This window comes from Mustela erminea, chromosome 7 (assembly GCF_009829155.1).
Source record: "Mustela erminea isolate mMusErm1 chromosome 7, mMusErm1.Pri, whole genome shotgun sequence".
Lineage (NCBI taxonomy): Eukaryota > Metazoa > Chordata > Mammalia > Carnivora > Mustelidae > Mustela > Mustela erminea.
Window position 1 is genome coordinate 64,867,967 of NC_045620.1, and position 16,658 is coordinate 64,884,624.

Sequence of the window (16,658 nt, forward strand, 5' to 3'; positions counted from 1 at the left end):
ATTTAAAAGAGCACCTGGGTGGCTCAGTCGTTAAGCGACTGCCTTTGGCTCCAGTCACGATCCCAGGGTCCTAAGATCGAGCTCTGCATAGGGGCCCCTGCTTGGTGGGAAGCCTGCTTCTCCCTCTCCCACTCCCCCTGCTTGGGTTCCCTCTCTTGCTGTGTCTCTCTCTGTCAAATGAATAAAATCTTTAAAAAAAATAAAAATAGAAAGACGAGTTTATGAGTGACAAGTGGTCCTGGGGCTGTCTGTTTTTTCCTATTTGGATATCACCTCCTATTCACAGATGCAGGGAACCGAAGGTGAGCCTACATCTTGTCCAATAGCAAGCAGCTCTAGGGAATGCTCCTACTGGAGGCAGCTATGTTATGCTCCCTATTCCTGAACCTTCTCTGGAGAATTCCATGGTTCAAATCCTTGCCCTTCAATGCACCATTTGACCCTGAGCAAGTGTCTCCCTTTTTCCTCTTTCCACCTCCCTCCATCTCCTTAGAGCCCCAGAATGCTTGGGATGCCGGGTCCCCTTGTCCACCAAGCAAATCTGCCATTGTTGCCAAACCCTGTTCCCAACCCACTTTTTTAAGGTTTTATTGATTTATTTGAGAGAGAGCCAGAGAGAAAGAACACAAGCTGGGGAGCAGGAGAGAGAGAGGGAGAAGCAGACTCTCCCGCCGAGCAGGGAGCCTGATGCTGGGCTCGATCCCATCACAACCTGAGCCAAAAGGAGACACTTAGCTGACTGAACCACCCAGGCGCACCACCCGCCCCAACCCTCTCTTAAGTAGACACCCAAGTGGAAGTATGCTTTTCCAAACTACTTACCTGACATTCTTCTTTTCTATTGAAAATCTCTTTCAGAGCTTCTCTCAGCATGTGCTTGCCAAAAGGAATGAAAATTCCCTATGAGATAAACACCATGAAAACTCAAAGTTCTGCAGTGGCAGGAAACCGTGACTTTCCTTGTTTTTATAACCTTATATTGCCCGCCTGAGTAGCCGACACACATCAGGTGCTCAAGAAATGGTTGTTGCCTCCACCTGAAGAGAATTTTCCTTCCCTTCCTGCCCACGTAAAAACCATCTATCTCTCCAGGCCGATGCTGTCACTCCGGGGGACTGCAGAAGGACCTGAGGGAGAGGGACTCTGCCCTCTCCGGGAGGCACTTTCTATATGTAGCAGCAGGAGTGCTAAAAGGATGAGCTGGGAGGTAGACAGAGAGGAACAGGCATTTAAAAAAACTTTGAGGCTCATTTATTTTTAACAGTATAGATTTTCTCTTGCTTTCTTTGAGCATATGATGTGTCTACCCTCTTCTTGTAAAGGATTGTGTAACTGCGGACTTCTATTTGTTTATTTTGCCTCATGCACAGTCATTGGCAAACTCTGGAACCTTCCATCCTCTACCCGCCAAAGCTGGCGCAGAACGAGCAGAAACTCCAAGGCTTCTGATGTTTTACTGGTGCTCAAACGATCCAGGCCTGGAGATGAGAGAGTAAGCTAGGCCCTTTAGCTCCTCTGCGCCTCACCTGTTCTCATCAGTAGCTGGGTAGCATGGGAGTAAGAAATAAGCAATGCTTGTTGTTGTTGGCTTGAAAAGTTCCAGCGCGTGAAATGTGGATCTATGAGACGTTCAGATCGAATTCCTGTGCGAAGGCATCTGAGGCAGGTGCCTCTGGGAGGCCCAGAGCTTCAAGGTGTCCCCCCACAGTGAATCAGGACACAGATTGGCCAAATCAGCTGTTTTCCTTATTCCTCCAAGTTCCAAAGTCCAAATGTTTTCCTGCTGAGTAATTATTTTATAAAGGGGAAAGGGAAGTGCGAAAGGCAGACTCCTCCTGCGGGCTCTCTGATGGCTCTGGAGATGTCACCCAGATACCACAGTAGTGTCTGGCCTCCCGGCTCTCCCTAGTTCATGACTCCTCATTTGGGCTCCAAATCTAAAATGACCCCAAAACAAGCCCATAGCACCTACCAAGGAGCAGCTTTCGCCTCTCCTAAAGATGAAATTCCAAGTGTTTGCAAGTAAATACTCCCCGCAGCAAAATTTCGTTGTCAAGAAGGACATCGTGCTTGTCCGGACGCCCACAAGAAGGGCGTTTTGCCAAAACGAATGGGAAATCATTGGCCCAATTAACATCCTGTGATCTTAGATCTAAAAATGACCCGGAGCCGAGTAAACAAGGTGACGTAAGCGGCCAGGCGGGGAGCGGCTCTCTACTGCCACCTGGAGGAGAGCGTTTGCATTGGCGCGGAGGCTCTGGGCGGCGGGGAAGCGCACCTCCGCCCGCTGTTAGGACTTGGTGACAACCGGCTCCAGGTGGGCAGCCCCGGGGAGGGGAAGAAAAACACGGAGGAGCCCAAACAGAGAGCAAGGACGGTCCTCCGCGACCTCGGCTAGAGGAAAACGAGGTCTGTGTGATCCGGGCCTTTGGACGTCGTGGCGTTGACCCTTGCTGCATGGCTTCCTCCTTGGACTCGGGCCCCATGAACTCCTGCTAGAAAAAATCATGGCTTAAAACGAGTGGGGCAGGATCCCCAACGCTGGAGACCCCTGACAAAACAGCTGGCAGTTTCTGAAAGGAGAAGCAGTGGCATGGCCACGCCAATTTAAACACAGGGCCACCAGATTTTCTGTTTTACTTTGGGCTTGGCAGGGACTTCATGGGGGGAGGGAGCGCAGGAGTGTAACAGTCCTAATTTACTTTCTTGTCAGGCTAATGTGAGAAGGAGGCTGCAGAGCTTTCTGCATTATGCAACCGGCATGCTGGGAGATGCCCCAGAAATACGCTGGGGGCTAGCAGAAGGTCAAGGGAGCGTTATTACCCTCCCCCTCGCCCCCCGCAGGTGATCCAAAAGGAAAAGGAGAGTTGATTTTCAGCTTGATAAAAAACGAAAACAAAACAAAACCCAGTTTGCTTTGGGGTTAGTCAGTTTTTGCTTCGCTGCAGCCCACCTCAAAAGTCTCCGTGGCTGGGGACAAGACACATTTCTTTTTCTTGGTCCTGGGTCTGCTGGTGTGATCTCGGCTGGGCTCCATCCGGCAGGCTGAGCGAGGCTGGACTCTTGGCTGAGGGTCGGATAAATGGTTCCATGTGGTTCTGTTTCCGGACCCAGGATGAAAGGACAAAGGCTACCTGAGGCATGCTGTCCTGGCAGAGGGTGTTACCTGTTCAAGGGGTCAAGCAGAACAGGCAAATATATTTGGAGCCTCTGTGTGTCATGTCAGCTAATATTCCATTGGCTGAGGCCAGCCTAACATCAGTGGGGGTGGAGGGGGGGGGGTCATACTCTGCTGACTCTAGCAGGCTAATCTAGACTGGGATTTAACGAATGGGTCACCGGCTTCCCACTGCTTCCCCCCCCCCACCAAAGATTTTATTTATTTATTTGACACAGATCACAAGTAGGCAGAGAGAAGGGGGAGGGAAGCAGGCTCCCCGCTGAGCAGAGAGCCCCATGCTGGGCTCAATCCCAGGACCCTGAGATCATGGCCTGAGCAGAAGGCAGAGCCTTAACCCTCTGAGCCACCCAGGCGCCCCTAGACCATCTGCTTCTTGTGGAAGAATTGCAAAATGAGGATGGCCTACATAATCGTTAAGCAGTATCGGTGGTCCTCAGCATGAATTGTTTTGCCCAACAGATACTTTTTTTTAAAGTTTGTTATTATTATTATCATTTTGTAATCTCTACACCCAACAGTGCGGCTCTAACGCACAACCCTGAGATCAAGAGTCCCATGATCCTGACTGAGCCAGCCAGGCACCTGCCTAATAGATACTTTCCATTTTTATTCACATCTATAACTTATGACCATATGTATTCATAATGGATAAGGGAGACAATACCCTTGTCTATGCCTGGTCTACTTTGTGACATTCTGTTTCATGACAAGGTATACTTAAAACTCCCTGTGCCAGGGTGCCTGGGTGCCTCGGTGGCTCAGTTGGTTATGTGTAGACTTCAGAGTCCCACCTCAGGCTCCCTGCTCAGAGGGGAGTCTGCTTCTCCCTCTGCTTGTGATCTTTTCCTCACTCTCTCTCTCTCTCTCAAATAAATAAAATCTTTTAAAAGAAGGAAAAGAAACTCCTGCCAAGAAGTCAGAGTTACCTATGCAGATATCACCTGTGGAATGAAACAACGGGGAGAGGTTCTTTGAGGAGCAGCATGGTATGCTGAGAAGAGCGCTAGACTTGAGAATCAAGAGACCTGGGTTTCTAGTCTGGATTCTGCCAGGGTTGGAATTTGGGAAGGGGCAGCAGGAACCAGCAACCAGGTGCTTTTCAAGTCTTGCTGAGAAGCTTGGACTTAATCCTGTGCACTAGAGCACAATAGGATCAGTTCAGGTTGGTTTTTTTTTTTTTTTTTTTTAAGTCTTTTTGGCAACAGTGTGGAGGGTGGATTGAAGGAGGAAAAACTGGATTGGAGGCAAGGAGATGAGCTAGGATATCGTCCAGGTGAAAGGCAATGAGGGCAGAGACCAGGAAGGAAGCCCTGGAGATGGAAAAAGGGATGAATAAAGAACCTTAAGAAGCAGAACTGACAGGAGGAACTTGAAGACAATTGATTATGGGGAGAAGAAAGACAAGGGCCGGGGCGGGGTGGGGCGGTGGGTGTCAAAGATGAATCGAGGGTCCAGAGGGCATCACCTGCATAGCAGTAAAAGTTGTTTCTCAAAGTCTTTTTTTTTTTTTTTTAAGATTTTATCTATTTATTTGACAGCGATCACAAGGAGAGAGGGCCGGCAGAGAGAGAGAGCAGGCTCCCTGCTGAGCAGAGAGCCCAATGTGGGGCTGGATCCCAGGACCCTGAGGTCATGACCTGAGCTGAAGGCAGAGGCTTTAACTCACTGAGCCACCCAGGAGCCCCTCTCAAAGTCTTTCTTACAGCTGTGTACATGTATTTGTGCATGGGTTGACAGGCATTGTAAAATGCAGTACTTTCCAGAACTGGTGCAGAAAAATCACACACACTTCAGCCACTGTCAATCCTTATTCACAATCTTTGCTCTGTTCAAACACAGGCACCATTAATACTCAGTATTGTTCTTTCTTTCCTTAAAGATTTTATTTTTAAGTAATCTCTACACCCAACGTGGGCTTTAAACCCACAATCCCGAGATCAAGAGTCCCATGCTCCACCTACTGAGGGGGCCAGGCACCCCCAGCATTGTTCTTTAAATGAAGTCATTTATTTAACCCAAACACTTCCTGCAGGCTTATCCTTAAATACCATATGTGGGATCATGACTTTGTTGGGGCAGTTATGTATGGATACATAATGAAACAAATACAAGGCCGTTATAATTTCAAATGAGTTTGTATACTACCTAAAAATATTATTTCCCATGGCCAAGGTTGTGTGCAGGCCAGACTTAGGGAACCCCTGTCGCAGGCAATAGCTAAAGCAACTAGGACTACACAGATTTTGCTTTCTCTGCCCTCTTGTTAGTTTCCATTCACATTGTATCAGTGTCCAGTCCTGGATGGAAGGTCTGGTCTTTGCATCCATCAGTTGGCAAGGCTTTGCCCTGCAGACAGTGACCTTTAGTAGAGCTGGGCTGGAGGTTGTCATCCAGACAAATGGGGGCTGACCTGGAATGTCTCTTTAGCTCAGTGTCACACATCCAGAGCCTCTGAAAGCCAATGCAAGAGCAGCCAAGCCAAATGAGCTCGGTCCCACTCACCCTGCAGACGAGAGTGTAAACGGTGCCCTGGGATCTCCCTTTGCTTCCCGTGTTCTCCCTGGTGTTCTTCTGGAAGCCACGCTCAGGGGTCTGAATGCAGAGGGTGACAGCTTCATCTTGTTTCGTTCACTTTCGATGCATAAAGAGCTCTAGAGACTGTTTTCAAGGTAAAGTTGAATTAATTCTCCTCTCATGGGCTGGCAGCCACGAGGCTGGTCACTGAATTTCTCTGAGACTCAGTTTCCCCCTGCAAAATGGGGCTGTGGGCTGATGGTCTGGAGACTGTCTCCCTTTCACATCTTAACTGGGCTCAACAGTTTGGGGACATTTATGCTTCTTCTTTCAACTCCTTATACCAGTCTTTGCCCATTTTTTATAATATTGTTTGTTCCTATATATAAAATTTACTAAGGTCATTGTGTTTTATGCATATTTTTTCATATTCTTTTGTCATTAATATTGCACATTTCCCCCCAGTATTAGTTCAACCTTGTTTCTGCGAAATAAGGAGACATTTTAATTTTTGCTGTGGAGACATTTTAACTTAAAAAGAAAGAGAGAAAGAAAAAAGCCCCAACTGACAGTCTTTCCTTTGAGAATTTCTGCTTGAAAAGAACTTCCTTACTCTAAGATTATAAAAATACACACTCAGTTTATCTTCTGGAATTTTAATGGATTCACTTATTTTATGTTCAAATTTTTAGACCTTCTAAATGGATTTTATATGAAGAGTCAGATAGAGATTTTATTTTTCTTTATTTTCTTTTTCAAACAGGTACCCCATTTATCGAATAATCTATCTTTTACATACAGATTTGAAAATATGCTCTTTATGAAATTTTTAGAAATCATACGTTATATACTTCTGGTAGTAAAAGCTATTGTGCATTATACCATGGCATATTTTAACTATTGTACTAATGGACCTATTATTTTTATTTAGATCTTAAAACCATAGCAACAATATTTATTTCCAACCTTCCTGCATCCACTTTAATGTATTTAAACACTTACCATAAGTTATCACTATAATGACCGACCATCTATAAAATCTCTCAGAAGGGGCAGTCTTCTCTTTTCCATCATGGTAATTAGTAATGGTAATCATAGCAATTAGTATTAGTAAAATATGAATTGTCACTGTAAAGAACTCAGTTGCTATGATTTGGGGGGAAGCAGGACTTGGACCTATGCATGTTATTCCAGATACCAGAGTTCCTGTGCAAACTAGGAAGTTAGAGACGTTTTCTCCCTGGGGTGTCCCCTCCCTGCTCCAAGTACCCACTGTTCTCTCCTTCTCACTACTTCACTCCCTCTAGGAGAATCGACTCTCAGATCTTCATTCACACTGAGGTGTTGATGACTGGTTACTGTCCAACACAGCTATCCTCATTAGAGTGTGAGGTATGTGGAAATTAACTTGTTACTAATAATAGAATACTGAAGTTTGAAATACTTTACTTTTTAATCAGTCTCAGCTGACTCAGTGTTTTTTCCCTGAAATGAATTCTCCTGATCCTATTTGCGTCCTCCTTTTGTGAGAGAGAGAGAAGGTGTGCTGGTAATTGTCTGTAACCTCTTTCTCACAATCCATTGGGATATAACAATGTTCCGTTCATAGACAGGGCCAACTGCAACTGTCACTGAGTTGAGCTTATGTGGTTGCTTTCATTTTCTTTTTAATGTTGTCCCCGGACAAATTTTTTTTTTTTTAAGATTTTATTTATTTATTTGACAGAGACCACAAGTGGCAGAGAGGCAGACAGAGAGAGAGGGAAGCAGACCCCCTGCCGAGCAGAGAGCCTGATGCGAGGCTCCATCCCAGGACTCTGGGATCATGACCTGAGCCGAAGGCAGAGGCTTAACCCACTGAGCCACCCAGGTGCCCCTGTCCCCGGATAAATTTTTAATAACATCCCCAAATCTGTATAGCAAGCAAAGAAGAATGATTCCAGGAACATATTACTTAGTAAAATTACAAAAATCACTTAATGAAAGATAGATAAGGCGAGGATACCAATGTACTGTTATTCACATTGGATACTCAGTAAATATTTGTTAAATGAATATTTAAAACTCATTAAAATCTGTGTTTCTGTAGTTAATAAATGAAACCGGGTTTGTTTATGCTTTTCTGAAATATTCACTCACTTTTTCCCTCTCTTTTAATAAAATCTCTGATATAAAAACAATAGTTTCAAAAAATTTTTCAAAATAAAGTTTCATATTCTTTTAAAAATAACAAATATTTTTCATCATAAAATCATCTATTTTAGAATATAAAAGGCTGAGTGATGGACTAAGACATACAAGACAAGAGAACGGTAATGTTTGTGGGTAGAAGCATGTCAACTAGCCTCTAAATTTTTGTCTAGCATCTCTGGCCTCAGGAATATCTGGCTTTATCCTGTAAAACACATTTATGAATACCTCATACTTTAGAAATATTTTCAATAGCGTTTGCTTTATTTCTTTGCCCGCTCCCTGGGAGTTATTTTGTCTGTTAAATAAAATAAAACTGGGATCTCTGATAGGAGTAAGTCTTTGCCATCCAAAATGAGGATAATTTTGAGAAACAAAAATTTGAGGATTGAGAGTCTAAGCTAATGTTCTCAATATCTCACACACACATGCACGCACACGCACACACACACACACGCACACTCACGCACACATGGCACCTCAGAGCCTTAAATTAGAGGGACGAGGCCCCAAGAGTAAAATGGAGGCACTAGCCAACACAGTGAGCCTCTGATTCACTGCTCTGTGGGCAGTCCCCAGCCTCTGTCCCCTTGCAGAGTCAGCCCCCGCTGAGCTGCTCTGTGTTTTTGCACTCCAGGTGCCATTTCTGTTTGCAGGAAGGAAAGTGGAGCTGGGCCCATTCCTTGGAGCCACTGACCGAGTACTGCTTCTACCAGCTGGGTAGAATATAGACAACCCTTCCTTCCCCAGCCTGCTCCCCCTGCTACTCCTCCTGCCATCAAAGAGGAGGATAATTGAGGTCTCGCTGGCTTGCGGGAGGCATCAAGTATTCACCTCAGGGTACCTTCCAGGGGATTCAGTGACTTGGGATTTCGGTTCCTACTCCCCAAGCAGTTTTCTCAGCACAAAAGGTTTTCAGTTCTTTTAAATTCATCTAAGGACACAAACTATGCAGAGCAGTCAGGATATAAGCCATGTGAGCAACAAATAACAAAGCACTAATTGCATCTAGTGGGCATAGAGTTTCAGTGACTTCATGTTGGCTAAATATAGGCGAACACTTGGTGTGTTGTGCATGCCAGTGGGAACCATGATGCAATTATCCCCTCCTTTGATGGAGGGGGAGGACCCGGGTCAGAAGGCAAGAATGAGATTGCCTAATAAACGGTCACTTGTGATGGTCCCAACTCCGCTTGTGTCCAAGGTTTGTACATGCATACACACAATAAAACAAAGCAAACACGACTACACAGCTTTGATTTTTTTTTAAAAGATTTTATTTATTTATTTATTTGTCAGAGAGAGAGAGAGAGAGCACAAGCCAGCAGACTGGCAGGCAGAGGCAGAGAGAGAAGCAGGCTCCTGGCTGAACAGGGAGCCCGATGAGGGACTTGATCCCAGGAATCTGGAATAACGACCTGAGCCCAAGGCAGCTGCTAAACTGACTGCGTCTCCCAGGCGTCCTGACTACACAGCTTTAAAACAATATAAATACTCAGCTTCTGACCAGGGTTAAAGATAATGGTCTTGCTTTAAATTTTAATTATCTCAATTTCTTTTTTTTTAATTTTTATTTATTTTTTAAATTTATTTTCAGTGTTCCAGAATTCATTGTTTATTTCAATTTTCTTTTAAATATTTATTATATAAGAAATTCACATCCACCTTAGAAAATTTAGAAAAAAGAATTAACAACTAATTCTTATCGAGCGCTTAACAGGTGCTAGTCACTGCCTGCAGTAGAGGCTTTCCAAAATCAACTCATTTAATTCTAACAATAACTCTCTGAGCTAGGGCACAATCATTATTCCTGCTTAAGAACTGAAAAAGAACAAGGGTGAGTTCTGTAACTTGTTCCAGGTCCCCTACTTAGAAAAGCGAAGACTGGGAATTGAACTCAAGTGCCCCTGATAAAGAATTTCACGCCCTTGAACTCTAGACCGGTGGTGCTCAAGAGATATATACTGTGAGCCATGTACATATGCAGAATTTTCTAGTAGCGACATTAAAAGAAGTAAAAAGAAACAAGTGAGATTACCTTTGATAATGTTTTATTTAGCCCAGGGCATCCAAAATAGAATCATTTCAACATTCAATCAGTATAAAAATAAACTAAATGAGATACTTCACATTCTTCTTTTCATACTAAGCCTTGGTAACTCAGTATGTGTTTTACACTTACTTCTTGGCCAGGACAAGACAAATTGCAAGAGCTCAACGGACATGTATCCAGTGGCTACCGTACTGGGCAGTGCAGACAGAGAACACTGCCATCATGACAGACAGTTCTAGCCGACAGTGCCGCTCTAGGTCATGTTGACAGTCAAAACAGGAAAAAGTCACCTATAAACTCCCCATCTATTCAACATATCATGGCCTTTCCGCATTCTGCGTATGTTTTTACATGCATAAATATGTCTTCCAACAGATGAAGGTCCCACACTGTGAATATTGTTTTAATCCATTTATTTCCTTAATGATAGTGTACCACCCTCCAGTGGTTTTGTCTCCCTGTATAAAGGTGAGGCAGTGCTGATGTGCTGAAAATAACATGGGACTTGGGAGTCACAGGACTCCATCGTTTTCCTTCCGGGTGATACTGGACAAGCTATTCTCTGTTATCTCATGTGAGGATTAAACAGGATAACGTATGTAAAAAGCGTTTTATAAATGAAGGCTCTTTTTTAAAAAATTTTATTTATTTATTTATTTTTTTAAAAGATTTTATTTATTTGACAGACGGAGATCACAAGTAGGCAGAGAAGCAGGCAGAGAGAGAGGAGGAAGCAGGCTCCCTGCTGAGCAGAAAGCCAGATGTGGGGCTTGATCCCAGGACCCTGGGATCATGACCTGGGCTGGAGGCAGAGGCTTTAATCCACTGAGCCACCCAGGCACCCCTAAAAAAATTTATTTTTAAGTAAAGTTCTACACCCAGTGTGGGGCTTAAACTCATGACCCTGAGCCTAAGAGTCACTTGTTCTACTGACTGAGTCAGCTAGGTACTCAAATGCAGGGTCCTTTAGAGGCACAGCTAGTTCTTCATATATATATATAGAGAGAGAGAGAGAGAGAGAGTGTGTGTGTGTGTGTGTGCGCGCACGCACGCACACACGTGCGCACGCCTGCTATGAGATCATACTACAGAAATTTCAACAACCAAGCCAAAGATTTGCACTCCCAACCCAAGCAGAGTTTTTACCGGTCATTGATAACTAGCATTTTTTTTTTCCCAAAGTAAGTGGATTTCTCTTGCTCTTTCCCTCCCTCTTTACAGATGAATTTTGAGATGTTCTTCTAGGCTGGACAGAAGTTGCTGCATGAGGAAGAAGAATATCTATTTCTCCACCACCATGGTTTGCCCTAAAGGAAGAAAACTCTGCAGCCCACCACGGGAAGCAGAGGAGTAGGTTTTAAGTACAAGGGAAGAAAACAGTCATGATTCTGTATCTTTACACGTGGATGAACAGCAGCTCACACTCTCCAATCAGTAAGGAATCTATGAAAATCTGAATTTTCATAGGGTCTGGTGAAATGAATTTAGCCGGGCTCAAGATACACCACCCCCAAATATGGCACCTTGGAATTCTGGCTATTTTAAGCTGAAGAAAAAAGAATGAAAATAAATACAAAGAGCATCAGTGAGATTTAGGACAACTTTGAGCAACCTGATATATTTATAGTTGCTCTCTCTGAAAGGGGGTGGGGGGGAAATCTATTTGAAGAAATAATGACAGAAAAACTTCTAATTTGGTTAAACTATAAACCCACAGATCCAAAAAACTTAATAAACCCCCAGTACAAGAAACATGAAGAAAGCTACATCTGCAATGTTTCAAGTTGAGTAAATATGCATTATTTACCCTATATATGTAAGGCTGGACATAAATTTAAAATTAAGGGGGAAAAAATCTGTCCTCCACTAGCTAAGAAAACCTTAGTAGCCCCTTGACTGTCTTCCTGGGTATAATGGAGGACTCAAGAAAATTCAAAATAGTTTCTGTCTTCAAGTAGGTTTAAGCTACCTGGGTGCATTAATGTGGGAAACACTATTCCTTAACTCCACAATATCCATTCTCTCTTCTTCCATTGCTGGCAGACAACCCCTGGTTGTGTCCAAACATCTGCCTCTTTTCCACACAACTCCAGAAGGAAAGACCCATCTGCAGACCCAGGAATAAATGAGGGTCTGATTCCCCTTGACAGTAATTGACACGAGGGTGGCTCTCTGACCTATTTCTGGCTAAGAGATGTTGGGGGGAAATGCACAGGAGGATATCTGAGAAAGATTCTTGGCTTCCAAGCAAGGTTAAGAGGAAAAGACAATCTCTTTGTCCTTTGGACTCTGAAATGCCTGATGCCTGGAACTTCTGTACTCAATTTGTGACTAAGCTGGGCCAGTCTGAGGTCAGAGTCAACAACATCTTGAGGACGACAGAACAGTGGAAAGAATCTGGATCTTTGATGATGTTACTGAGCTGCTGAATTAAGCAACTCTGAAGCTTCCATACCAGTGAACTTCTTCTTGTATGACATAGTACATTTCCTTACTGTTGAATTCAAATTAAGTTTTATGTTCCTTGTAGCTCCAAATACTCTGTTAGCACTAACTAAATACATGACTCATTCTGCCACGGAAAGTGAAGGACATAGACAAAACAAATTCTACAGTTACTTTTGGCCCTAACCAACCCACCTTAAATGTAACTGATTAATCTAGGCAGTCAGTAATAACTGTCATGTGTGTGACTCAGAAAATAGGTGCTCCATGACTCAGCATTCATCTTCCAGGGATAGACTCAAGAGAAACCAGTGCATATATCCACCAAAGGACATACAAATAGGTGCACAGAAACTTTATTCATCATAGCTCAAGTCTGGAAACCCCACATCCGGATTCGCCAGAGAAACAGAATGACGAGGTTCTATACATTCATATATTAAGAAATTGAAGGGGTGTCTGGGTGGCTCAGTCGGTTAAGCATTTGCCTTCAGCTCAGGTCATGATCCCAGGGCCCTGGGATTGAGCCCCGCATTGGGCTCCCCCCTTAGCAAGGAGCCTGCTTCTCCCTCTGCCTCTGCCCCTCCCCCTGCTTCTGTTCTCTCGTGCTGTCAAATAAATAAATATAACATTTTTTTAAAAAGAAAAGAAATTTAAGAAAATGGCTCAAGCAGTTGTGGAGATTAGCATCTCTGAAATCTCCATGGCACATCAGCAGACTGGAAACCCAGGCAGGAGTTAAGGCTGCAGTTTTGTTTTGTTTTTTAAAGATATATTGACTTTTGGGGCGCCTGGGTGGCTCAGTGGGTTAGAGTTTCTGCCTTCGGCTCAGGTCATGATCCTGGGATCCTGGGATTGAGCCCCATATTGGGCTTTCTGCTCCTCGGGGAGCCCGCTTCCTCCTCTCTCTCTCTCTCTCTCTGCCTGCCTCTTTGCCTACTTGTGATCTCTGTCAAATGGATAAATAAAATCTTTAAAAAAATATATATATATATATTGATTTTTGTGAGAAAGAATGATCAGAAGCAGGGGGAGGGGGAGAGGGAGAAGCAGGCTTCCCGCCAAGCAGACAGCCTGATGCAGGGCTGGATCCCAGGACTCTGGGATCACGACCTGAGCTGAAGGCTGACACTTAAGGACTGAGCTACCCAGGCACCCAATGCTGTAGGCTTGAAGCAAAATTTCTTCTTTGGGAAACCTGGGTTTTTGTTCTTAAGACCTTCAACTAATTGGAAGGCCCCACCCCCATTATCAAAGGTAATCTCCTTTACTTTAATTCGGCTGGTTGCAGATACTATCACATCCACAAAATACCTTCACTGCAACACCCAGGTTAGTGGTTGGTTAACTGGATACTACAGCCTAGCTAGCCTAGGTGGCACAAAAAACTAGCCATCACAGACCCAAGGCCACCTGCAGAAGAATGGACCGATGCTGGTATATTTGTACGAAGGAATACTGCAGAGCAATAAAAAAGAATAAGATGCTAATAAACAACAGCATGATGAATATTATAGACGCATATCCCAGGATGAGGAAGCCAGATACAAAACTACACACTGTGTGACCCGCTCGTTAGCATTTTAAGAACAGGTGAAATTTGCACATGGTAACAATGATGGCATGTATGGACAGAGAAGGGGCCCAAGGGAATCTTCTGAGTGCTAGAAATGTTTGACGTCTTGATCTGATGGCTGCACAGTTTGTGTGTGTGTGTGTGTGTGTGTGTGTGTGTGTGTGTGTGTTTTCATTATGGAACACCTGGGGGCTCAGTTGTTGGGCTTCTGCCTTTGGCTCAGGTCATGAACCCAGAGTCTTGAGATTGAATCCCCCATATGGCACCCTGCTCAGCAGGGAGTCTGTTTCTGCTTCTCTTTCTGAATTCCCCACCTTGTGCTCTCTTTTTCTTTCATTCTCTCTCTCTCAAATAAATAAAATCTTTGAAAAATAAAAAAAATAAAAATTAATTGAGCTATACACTGAAATTTTTTTTAAAGATTTTATTTATTTATTTGAGAGCGAGACAGTGAGAGAGAGCATGAGTGAGGAGAAGGTCAGAGAGAGAAGCAGACTCCCCGTGGAGCTGGGAGCCCGATGCGGGACTCGATCCCGGGACTCCAGGATCATGACCTGAGTGGAAGACAGTCGCTCAACCAACTGAGCCACACAGGCGTCCCTATACACTGAAATTCTTAACACTTAAAAACAATAGTTTAGGGCGCCTGGGTGGCTCAGTGGGTTAAGCCACTGCTTTCGGCTCAGGTCATGATCTCAGGGTCCTGGGATCGAGTCCCGCATCGGGCTCTCCGCTCAGCAGGGAGCCTGCTTCCCTCTCTCTCTCTCTCTGCCTGCCTCTCCTTCTACTTGTGATTTCTCTCTGTCAAATAAATAAATAAAATCTTAAAAAAAAAAACAATAGTTTATTAAAAAAAATTTTACAAAGTGCTACAGGAATCTAGAGGTAAGAGAGACCATTCTGATCTAAAAGGACAAGGGATGTCTTCATGGAGACTGTGGGCCTAACCTGAGGTTTGAAGGGTGAATAGAATCTGAGAGATGAAGAGAAGGAAACAAAGTTATGGCAGAGGAAATGCATAGCACGTGGCGAAAGGATAAGTTTTGTTGTTTTTTTTTTTTCCATAAAAATGCCACTTTTACCCTGGAAACAAAGCGAAATCAATACAGTACACCAGGAGCAATGTTGAGTAGCAGTAACAAGCATCGGCTTTAGGGTCAGATATTTTTAGGTTTGGATCCTGGCTCTGACGCTTTCTGGTTTGAATGGGTGCTCTGGACCTGCTTTTCATCTCTAAAATAGCATTGACACATACTTCATAGGGTAGTGGAGAGAAATACGTCAACAAAATAACACATGTGAGTAAGCCCTTGATAAATGGGAACGATTGCTGCTACTAGTATGTCTGTAATTGCCAGACTGGGCCCTCTGGTCACCTTTCACTCGGAGGGCGGTAGTGCCCAAAGGAAGAGGAATGGCCTAACAATGATCATGTAGGGTCCTTTCAAGCTCTCAAATCTATAATGCCTAATACAACCCAAATGACCAGATCAGAGCGAATGAATGACTGAGGTTTGCCCTTCCAAGCTATCTTGATATCATTCTCCCACTCCCAGTAGTCTGGTCCTTGGTCATTCCTAACTATACTCCTTGATTACACCAGCATACATCTCTGCCCAAATGGGACAGCCCAAACTCCAAGTGCTCTTACATGTTGGCTGCGACACACACATAGGCGTGGAATCCCGAAGCGTGTATAAATGTGCTTTATCTTTGGTGTATATCATATATTCCGCTTCTTTAGAGATCACAAGGAGAGTTAGGGACATGGGAATGTTCATATGTTTGTTTGTTTGTTTGTTTGTTTAAAGATTTTATTTATTTGACAGAGGGAGAGAGAGTGCATGAGAGCACATGCAGGTAGGAGAGGGAGTGGCAAGCTCCCCACGGAGCAGGGAGCTCAATGTGGGGCTCGATCCCAGAACCCTGGGATCATGGCCTGAGTTGAAGACAGATGCTTCACCAACTGAGCCCCGCAGTTCATGTTTTTGTTGGTGGTACCGGCTCCCCTTCCACTGCCAGTGAGTTGGGTTCTCTTTCAAATAAAGTAAAATTTACACAACATCAAATTAACCAGTTTCAAAGTGTATAATTCAGTGGCATCTCATATATTCAGTGTCATAAAACTACCACCTCTGTCTAGTTCCAAACATTTCATTGCCCCAAAGGGAAACTCTGGGCCCATTAAACAGTCACTCCCCATTCCCTCATTTCTCCAACAATCAGCTTTTTGACTCTATGGGTTTCCCCATTCTGGACATTTCATACACTATGTGACTGGCCACTGATTTTTTTTTTTTTTTTTTGCATCAGTGTTCTTGGCCCTGTTTAAATGTGCCCCCTCCAGGTTGACATAGAAACCACTTTAGCCTTAAACTATATCTTCTTCCTCTTCAATAGCCCCTTAGTCACTCTATATCCTTTTGCTCTCATCTCGGGGATTTTTTTTTTTTAATTTATTTGACAAAGAGTGAGAGAGATCACAAGTAGGCAGAGAGTCAGGCAGAGAAAGAGGGAGAATTAGGCTCCCTGCTGAGCTGAGAGGCCGATGTGGGCATCGATCCCAAGACCCTGAGATCAAGACCTGAGCTGAAGGCAGAGGCTTAACCTACTGAGCCACCCAGGCACCCAGGATCTTACTTTTTGTTAGTCTATCTATCCTTCACTTCAGAGCTGTGCTCTCCCATACTAGCCACTAG

At 44.1% G+C, this 16,658-nt stretch overlaps 1 long non-coding RNA gene across 1 annotated transcript; it reads left to right on the plus strand.

Annotated features, from left to right (window-relative positions):
- Positions 1-2,317: 2,317 nt before the first annotated feature.
- LOC116595483 lies at positions 2,318-11,771 on the plus strand. The gene is made up of 4 exons (XR_004287700.1): positions 2,318-2,409; positions 5,628-5,850; positions 7,003-7,087; positions 11,160-11,771. It is a non-coding gene; the product is annotated as an uncharacterized LOC116595483 (long non-coding RNA).
- Positions 11,772-16,658: the final 4,887 nt, after the last annotated feature.